Source organism: Alosa sapidissima, chromosome 3, assembly GCF_018492685.1.
Source record: "Alosa sapidissima isolate fAloSap1 chromosome 3, fAloSap1.pri, whole genome shotgun sequence".
NCBI classification, from domain to species: domain Eukaryota; kingdom Metazoa; phylum Chordata; class Actinopteri; order Clupeiformes; family Clupeidae; genus Alosa; species Alosa sapidissima.
Window position 1 is genome coordinate 33,029,037 of NC_055959.1, and position 10,260 is coordinate 33,039,296.

The window sequence follows — 10,260 nt, forward strand, 5'->3', positions numbered from 1 at the left end:
ATATTTATATAACATTTTATTTACATTATAATATGAATAATACTATATCAATAAGAAATGCAGAACAGCCCTGCATCTTAACATAATGAACTATCCACTTTCATCTTGATTTGGAAACAGGGATGCTGTTATATGACAGACCATCCAGTGATTCCCATGGTGATTTAGTCATCAGGAATGCTAGAGGACGTTGTTTGTCATCCAGACCAGCTATTATTTGTTCTTACGGAGATGGATGATTTGTTGTTATGGAAGGAAATACCTAATGGTTCATGAAGATGCTACATAACTTTCAATTTTCAATTAAACATGTGGCAAGCAAATCACAGCATTTAATTTCCCTACTTCTAGTTTCATAATGCATGACTTTTATTTTCTGAAAATGCTGTAAGGTAGCACATTAAGATTAAATACACATATTAAATTAATGGAATTGTGTTGTGTAGAAATGCATTTTGACATTGCAGTTTATTATTGGCTTAGTTATAAATTACCTACCATCAGGTGCTTGTGTGTGTGTGTATGTGTGTGTGTGTGAGTACACTGACTACACTGCTGATCTGTTATTGATTTTGTGGTGTGCATATGTGTGTGTGTGTGTGTGTGTGTGAGAGAGAGAGAGAGAGAGATGATCTCCTAGTGGACGTCTGAGAGATGATGTGGTTGATGACTCTGGTCGTGTGTTGTCCAGACTCTCTGCTAAGGAGATGTGAAGCCATGGCGATTGCGCTTCACCCCGCGTAGCAGCCGAGGCTGGGGCGGATACGGCTGGGGTGTGGCAAGAGTCTGGTCCGGCGGTGGCGCGGCTCGAGGGGTCGGGGGCCCAGTGCTGCTGGCGTGTGTGATTGATTCCCTGGTGTGTGGCGTTGAAGCCTGGCTGATGGCGAAAGGGATCCAATCCCGCCTCCATCTCAAATGGAAAAGCGTGTTTGGGATTCAGAAAGAAACGGCAATTGTGTCGTTTCTCTCGCCGGATACGCTTGAGGTCACTCTGTGTGTGGGCATTGGTAGGGCATCAGTCCATCCCCATCAGCAACCTCCGACAGAAAAACAAAAGCTGTTGTATCTGTGATGCATGAACAAAACGTTTGGATGCAAGAATTCCTTCCTGATTCTCCATCACTCTTCAGTAGATGAAGACAAATGGCTTATCAGTGGATCATATTTTAATTACTACTCAAATAACATTAGTCTACATGCTGTCACATTCACTTCCATTTTATTTCCATATCAAAATAATTAGATTCGCACATAATTATTTATCAGTACATTTTTAGAATAGTTTTGGAGAAAGAATATGTCTGTATAGAGTTGTGAAACACTTTCCTGGTTTTGTGTGTGTGTCAAACAGCATCTGCCAACTAATGTCAGCCGAATCCCCTGAGACCCTCGGCTCACACACACTTTAATGTTTCTTTATGCGTCTCGCAGAGTGGAGCTTGGTTTAAAGAGCGGAAGACAGACTCCTGTGTGTGTGTGTGTGTGTGTCTGGCTGGGTAATTATGTACTCAGTCCTGGCTGAAAGCTCCACTCATTGCGGGGTGGGCCAGTTAGTCGGGGATCTGTTTAAGTTTCTCGGCATGAAAGTGCCTTTGTCCCCGCTGACGCTTGTTTATGCACGGCTCCTCAAACTGCCTTTGAAGGAGACCACGCTGTGCTTCCCAAGGACAGACACACATACACACACTCACACTCACGCACAACACACACACATGTTGAGCTCACACAGCCTGTGAAAAGGCAGTTCGATGAGAGAACCTGGGCTGCCTTTAAGGCTACAGCAGTTTTAGTTGGCTGCCTTTAAGGCTACAGCAGTTTTAGTGATTACAAGCAGCTGCTTTGGACTCTGAGGGCCAGACGTACGTAGATTTGCGACCACAGCGTTATCAGCGCCATGGCAACCCGCAGAAAGCGCACACGGAGCTTCTTCAGTTATCCGTTGGGTAATCTGAGCCTTTCTCCATCCCTACCGCGTCTTGCGAACGTTGAGGTTCTTAGTTATCCGTCAGGTAATCAGAGCCGTCCCTACCGCATTTTGCGAATGCTCACAACTGAACGGCATACTTCAATCACAAGCGCAGTTGAATGGAGTTAACTGATGCGTAATAATATAATACATAAGATGTCAACAAGCAGGAAGATAATGAAGAGCAGTAGTTCTACTCAAACTACTTGTGCACGTAGGCTATGGAAGATCAAATCTAGCAAGTAGGAAAGTTTAAGTAGATGACGTGAAAGTGAAAGTAAGACATTCGAAAGGCCAGCGAAACTTGCTTTTGATGTAGTACAAAGACGCAAAACTGGTGCTCTGAATAGTGATTCTGTTGTCTTTGAAAGTTTCTCTTATTGACACATTTAAGCAGAGTTTGGATTAACACCTGCTTTTACAAGGCGGAAATATTTAGTGCGCTTTCACGGGCAGTTTTCATACATACAGGGGAATACCTAATAGGCGCATTTTACGCTTCTCGTCCCATATTTTTACCCACTTTCCCCTGACCCTCCTATAAATGCATATGGATGATACGGAAAAACGCAAAAATTGCCATTCTCAGCTCCTGCAACAGGCAGTCTGCGGTTTTACCCTAGTACGGCCTGTTTGTACATACCACGCCATGTTTTTATGCACACATTTTATGCACACATTGCTTATCTGTGTGTATGTGTGTGTGCATATCTATATGAACTACATGAGGAGATGTATGAACTGAATGAAGAGATTTATATGAACTGAATGTATATGAACTGAATGAGTAGATGTATATGAACTGAATGTATATGAACTGGCCCTCTCTGGTCAGTAGAGTGGATTAAAGCTGGCAATCACCCCCACTCCCCTCTCTAGTGTGTCTGTCCTGAGCAAACAGTGTGTGTGTGTCTGCTCTTGCTACCATAACCAGAGTGAGTGTGTGTGTGTGTGTGTATAGTGTGGCTGCCACCGTGACTGGAGTTATGATCTGCCCTAATGAGTCTTAACGAGGTGTCACCCTGCACAGCTTAGTATCGGCAGGCCCAACAGGCGCTCCATTGGACTACACACTCCTATACACACACACACACAAACTTTGGTTTTATCAGCTCCGTCAGCACACCAGCGCTGCACACACACACACGTCCTGGTTTTTATCAGCTCTGCTGAGACCGCTGGGCTTGTTTGCACTGCATGTTGCAGGTCAGTGAGCAGCGTTGTGTCATTTTCAGGGTGTGTGTGGATGTGTGTGTGTGTGTATTAATCGGCTTCAGGAAGTGTGTGTGTGTGTGAGAGAGTTTCAGGATGAGTGTGTGTTGATGTTGTTAGTGTTAGGGTGGGTTAAAAGTATTAAATCTCACAGCTGTCACAGCCCCTGTGGACAGAGATGACTATTTGAGGCGTCCGAGTGTTATTGACGAGAGCTCGGCTGTGTGTGTGTATGTGTGTTAGAGAACTGACTGGAGTGTCCCAGTGTTATTGACGAGTGCTCGGGTAGGCCAACAAAGCTGCCAAACTGGCTCTCCCAGGTGAGCTGAATCAAAGAGCTGTTGACGACCTCTGTAATTATACTTAAGGTGAGAGTTTTTAAACAGGATGCTATGCTGTAACACACTTAAGGTTAGAGTTTAAACAGGGTGCTATGCTGTAATACACTTAAGGTTAGAGTTTAAACAGGATGCTATGCTGTAATACACTTAAGGTTAGAGTTCAAACAGGATGCTATGCTGTAATACACTTCCAGGCGTTGAACAGTGTAGAGTTTGGTCGGCTGTGTTCTATAATTCTACTGTGTTATATAATTCTACTGTGTTCTAATATTCCTTCAGAGATGATTCCAGAGAATTTGCATCATGACCAGTTATGTCCACAGTTTCCCTTTAAGGCTGACAGTTTCCAGAGAAATTCTAATTATTTTTAAACAGGATAATGTGATTTTCAGTAGGATCTTGACTGGTTATAATCCAACACACTGAGTACCTTCCAGAGATGTTCACAAGTCATTTGTTGGAAGTCCAAGTCAAGTCTCAAATCTTTGAGCTCGAGTCCAAGTCAAGTCTCGAGTCTTTTGCCACGAGTTCAAGTCAAGTCTCAGGCCATCTGATCTGCCCCTAACACTATATTTTTAAATATTATGAATCTTAGGAATTCAAAGCATGTGCTGTAGCTACCATCCATACAGTACAGTTGGTTGCTTTAAAAGTGTATATTTTGTCTTTGAAAATGGTTAAGTTTCAGGAAGTAAAACCGCGTTTGAATTGGGCGTGACTATTAGTGCTCTTTTGTTGTGTCGGCCAATCAGCTGTATGCTAGAAGTAACCTCATGGCTACTTACTGAACCAGCATGCTGTTTGTTTACAATTGGAATGGAGATGGACAAAGCACAGCGGACTGCAGATGAGCTAAATCTGATGATGAAGGCGACTGCATTACATTGGAGAACATCCCTAATCTAGAGCTGACCTTAGCCGAAGATAATTACAACGAGGAAGAATCTCTCGGTCTGGCAGCAGAGGAGCTAGATCGTAAGATATCAGATGCTATTTCCAGTTACATTTGACGGGGATAAAGTTTGTGTCTTTATCCATTGCTACTACAGTGGGTCCCCGTTAAGTTTGGACGGGTTCCTTCATGAATCACGCTCCCCATTTTCTCAGCAGAAATGGCACAAACTGCAGTTGACACAAACAACCACAAGGTGTCACTTGGGTGCCACTACTATTTTTGATGCGACTGACTTACTGCTTCCATGACGCAGCGGGGGCACGGGAACTTAAATTGATCACGGTAGTTTAAGCTTACACTTGACAAAACATTCTAATATGAAAATGTAGATGCAATTGTTGCAAAATGGTGCAGCTCCTTTAAGAAAGCACCGTGTGCAGGGATGGAGAGAGAGAAAGCGAGAGGGGATAGGCCTATGTGTGTTAGAACTTAGCGTGTGGAAAAAGTACGTGCTGTTGAGCGAGTCATATTCAAAATAATGCAAAAAAAAGGCAATTATCCTCATTCATTGCAACCAAAGCATGCCTGCTTGCCGACGTTCAAACGAAAAATATATCAAAGCACCTTTTGCGTTTGAATGTAGCACGAAAAAATGTTTAAACAGCTGGACAAATGATTTAGCTAATTGATTATATAACCTGTACACCAGCAATTGTTGAACATTTACCTGTACAAGTACATTGACAGTAGCCCAGCCTAACAGCATGTTGTAGGCCTACTGTAGAAATTTCACTTAAATTGCAACCGCAACATGCCTGCTTGCCAACGTTCAAACGACAACGAAAAAGATAATAAAACAACAAGACGGTTGAGTCTGAATGACACTGAGTTTTTAGACACTGAGTTTTTGTAGTTAAGAAATATTTTCGTATAAAAAAATGGTCATTCTTCAATCTCCTTCATTGACGCCTATGAAAAAGGCTTAACGTCCCAAAACAACGATCAATGATCATCAAATTTCTCTCTCACATTGCTCCTCATAACCATCTATAAAAAAGTGCTTTTTCTTCTCTTTTTGAGCACATCCGAATCACAGGACATAACGCACTGAGAGGACCACAATTGCGTCACACCAGAAAGTTTATTAAACTTAAGGGAAAAGGGAAGTGGGGAGTGAGTGAAGGCTCCAGGGGTTACTGGGAATAACAGGGATACAGGGGTTCCGTCCAATGTGCTGTGTCTGTGTCCCACCCAGTGGCAGCGATGCGTCCTATGACGCCGGTGGTGGGTGGTCCGGAAGTCCTGGGGGGGGGAACACAGACACAACAGGGCGGATGAAACAAGGCAGAAGTACAGTTCAAGGGAAATCCAAATTCGTAGTAGCAAGGCAGAAAGCAGGTCTGGTTCTCTGGGGCAGAAGAGTATCTAAGATTCAGGCAGGTCCGGGGTCACAAAACAAGAGTGAGCCAGAAGCGCGAGCAAACAGGTTCCGGGTGTGAGCTTTGCAGACGATCTGACAAAGGAGAGCTGAAAGACAGGGCTATAAATACTGGGAGAGGTTAGTGGGTAATGCAGCACAGCTGGCAGAGTAATTAGAGCAGAGCAGAGCAGGGACAGGTGAAGCTAGTTAGGCTGAGTAGAGAGAGTGGTGAGCAGAGTGGAAGATAATGGAAACCAATTAAGGTGGTAACCCGGTGGAGTGAGAGGGCTCATGACACACTGGACCTTATAATAGGCTCGAGATATAATTCCAAAGGGGGCAGATAGGGGCCATCGCACTTAAAACTTAAAAAGATTAAGCTTTCCGAACTTTGAAATTGCGATCAGTGACTGGCATCGGGTGAACGAAGCTTTTCGAAGTTGAACAGGCTATTAAAAACTATTTGCGCACCTCCATGTCACAGGAGAGACTGGGCTCTCCCTTCTATGAAAAAGACGTTAGGCTACCTGCAAACTGGCCTATGATTTCATTGCTGAGTTTGCGGCAAAGCAAGAAAATGTTTTTTTTCCTGAGTCAGGATATGGCGAGTCAGTGTCATTTATTTGTCCAATGTTAGCCTATAGATACAGACCAGTACATCTTATCAATAGTTTGAATGTCGTGTGTGTTTCTGCTCATTGACAAATACCGTTCAGCACAATGATTCATGCCCAATTAATTCCCCCTGTTAAAGTGTTCGCCTTTGTTACACTATTTGGTTTCGTGATGTAGCCTATGATAAACACCATATGGCCAAATATGTGACTCAGCTAATGTTATAGGCTATACAATTGAATTTCCCCTCTTAAAGGCAAGCTGGTGTAGCTTATTAGACTAGGCTACTATTAAAATACACCGACGGTAGCCTTGGCTATGTGTAAAGTAATAAATAATGTAATCTGCATCGCTTTATTTAACAAACTGCAAGCAACAAGAGCATTGAGTTCGCTGTAAGGCCAAACCCAAGAGCAAAGCCTATCTGTTAAGGCAGTCGATAGGCTATATAACGAGCTGTGTGCCTGGAAAGACGATAGATGACGGCTCTGGTCATCCCATACCCTCCCCCCACTTCCTGTAGGCCTGTAGCCTAAAACGACTCGTTGCCGTTTTGTGACATTAAGCTTTTTCACGTTAAGCCCCCTCCCCCATCCCCTTCTTTCACAAGCAGTGGGGGAGCGCGGGGCACAAAGTAACACTTTTTGGTAGACAAAGGAGGGTTCTCCGCGCTTCTGTCGTTTGGCCACAATCCGTTGCAACCAGGCCAGGACAGATATTTTAGAGAGGAGAGACGCCGGTGCAGCTCAGATGTCTTCTTAATTTTCTTTATTCTTCAGTAAAAGGTGCAGAACATTATTAAACTTTGACTAACATTTCGATGTGTCGATGTTTTTGACTAACGAACATCGAAACGTTAGTCAAAGTTTAATAATGTTCTGCACCTTTTACTAAAGAATAAAGAAAATTAGGAAGACATCTGAGCTGCACCGGCGTCTCTCCTTCTCTCTAACACTTTTTGGCTTTGGCTAAATATTTCTAAAATCATTTGAGTTTCGCTAGTCACATGTTTTAACAAGCAACACTTGTTATTGAACTAATAACAGACGTGTGTCGAAAATTGACTTTATTTTTCATACGGAGAAATAACATACATACAAAATAAACATACAAAATAACAACATTGACCAAAGGTCAATCTTGCCAAAAAAGCCCTCAAACCTGAAAACACATGAGGCAAAAGTGCAAAACATCACAAAACTAACTAAACTAACACGCGCATATTTTTGTATTGCAATCATTGTAGCCTACAGTTGTAACAGCGCGTAACAGTCGTTTTACTCCCCGGATGCGCTCATTATAAAGAATGTTTAACGTGTCCCAAAAATAGCTATCAATTAATCACCAAACGTCTTATAAACAAGTATTGCCAGGAGCAACACCTTGCAAAAAATGATAACAATAGGCCTAGGCCTTTATATGGCTCTGCTCCTGCCTAGATTCAAACTCAGAACTACCTGAAAGTTGCAGACCTGTTCTGGAAATACGTGCATTAACCCACTCGACCGTCAGACAACGCTATCTGCTTCGAGTAGGCCTATTGGGTAGGACTGTAGCCTACACTGGTTGCTGTGGCAGTCTTGAGTGACCGAATTCGTTTTTCTTTGTCATATGAATGCTGTCATTTTGTTAACATTACTGTTAAGGAGATGCTGTAGGAAAAGTCTATATTTCAACCTCGTTAGTGTAGTAAAAAAAAATCAGAACTATTCACAAGGTTTCTGGGCAGCATATTTATGTTCTGTTAGCAAGCGAACTTCTCATGACTACCGACAAAGTAGACTACTGCCAGCTGACGAAGCTCTCATTTTAAAACATTACTGAGAGACAGACACTGTACACTCAAGAAATCTTGCCACTGAATCCAAAACTATGTTTAACATTATGTACAAGGCTTAGGCTACAGTGGACTAGCATGTTTCAGGGGCTGCTAAAAACAGAGAAACGCACTGAAAACTCGGCCAATCACAGGCCTTGCTGTCGAATGCGCCGTCTGGTTCGACCGTGGAACTCCACAGCGGACTATGCTGCCCCCAAGCGGCTGCAGTTGTACTTACATTTCACCATTCACCATGATCGTGAATGAAGTGTCAATTTTTAACTGGGACCCACTGTAGCTAACGTAGGCCTACTGTCGTTAGCTATTGGCACCATAGGCTACTAGCCAAAACCCATTACAGATAGTTTCGGTGGGCAATTAATTTAAATAATGCGAGAATGTCTTAATTTGACTGATGGCAGGGTGCCTTGCATCGTGTGTGCATTCAAATTAACAGGGTTTGCAAACGTGATCTCATGTTTGTTTAGTTCGCGTTTTAGACTATTTTATCCATTGCTAAACCTGCTAAATCCATTGCCAACCTGGTGCCTTGCACTGGGTGTTAATTCAAAATAACATGATTTGCAAACGTGATCTCATGTTTGTTTTAGACTACTTTATCCATTGCTACTAGCTGGTTCTGTAACCCATTACAGATAGTTTCGATGGGTCATTAGCATCATATGATGCACTGCAGGCTCAGATCAGTGACCGTGACAGGGGGAGGGTTGATCTTAATGTCATGTAAATGAGGACCATTGTGTTCCCCTCCCATAGCCTAGAAATCTAGACGCGCCCCTAGCGGCAGCGAATTACATTTTCTGCCAGGGCTAGTCTAGCAACTCTCCGTTGGCTTGTGAGCTCCAGAAATCGAAACTGAATCAGGCCAATGAAATCGTGTATAGAGTCGTTAGGTGGGCTTAACATAATGATTGATGGCAGAGTTGCAACGGTTTGGCTTGAATTCCCTGCTACTTGAAAACAAACTAGATGTACCGCAGAGCGGTACAAAATATGACCGCCGCCCAGTCCAGCACATTTTTTCCACATAAAGAAATCACGCTGAAAGACCTATATGATTCTAACTGTCTCACTAAATTGCATTATCCACACTCAATTCTCACTGGTATCTGCTAGACAACAAGTACCACATGATTAGTTCATAGATTTCACATGTAAAATTCATTTTATACAACCCCACCTCCATCTTGCCTGTTCATAATTCTGAGAAATTCTTGATTGTTTGTGTTATGTTTATGTTATGTGTGTGGGTGTGGGTGTGTGAGTGTGTGTGTGCCTGTGCATGCAGGCGTACATATGTCTACTGTGTGAGTATGTGTCATACGTATGATTACTGTGAATGTATGTGTGTGTGTATCTGTTTGTGCACATGTGTGCACATGAAATGGGTTAACATGACCCCTGGAGGCAAACATATGGAAAAGGAAAAAAAATGGTCATCCTAGGCCCTACAGTTCTCAAGATATTTACAGAGAACTGTGTCTGCCCTACCCTCCTTTCGGGGGGTCCAGTCCAGCGGGGGGGGCTACAGATCAAAACGAAAAATGACGGTTCCATGCTATCCATGTGGGGGTACATGCCCACCAAGTTTTGTGCACCCCGGTCTTTCAGTGTCCCGGGAATCCTTGTTGGTGTATGTCACTAAATGTACACATACATTTTTTATTGTAAGGCCCCCCATGAACGAAAGTACACAAAACTTGGCATGCATTCGGAGGGTGTCATAATGATCCTACACTTTTAATTTTGTGCAATTTTGACCTTGTCAGCCAGAGATATTGTGATGAAAACACCTAATTCTTTGCTTTTTAATTTTTAACTAGGTGGTGCTATACATGAAATAAGTGGTAATGGGATGGGTTGACATGACCCCTTAAGACCAACATACATAAAAAAGGTGGACCTCCTAGGCCCTACGCTTCTCGAGATATTCACAGAAAACTGTCTCCGGCCACCTACAGGCCAGTTGGT

At 43.0% G+C, this 10,260-nt stretch overlaps 1 long non-coding RNA gene across 1 annotated transcript; it reads left to right on the forward strand.

Annotated features, from left to right (window-relative positions):
- The first annotated feature begins 550 nt into the window (after positions 1-550).
- LOC121706136 lies at positions 551-4,511 on the forward strand. Its single transcript, XR_006030973.1, has 3 exons — positions 551-562; positions 3,274-3,280; positions 4,390-4,511. It is a non-coding gene; the product is annotated as an uncharacterized LOC121706136 (long non-coding RNA).
- Positions 4,512-10,260: the final 5,749 nt, after the last annotated feature.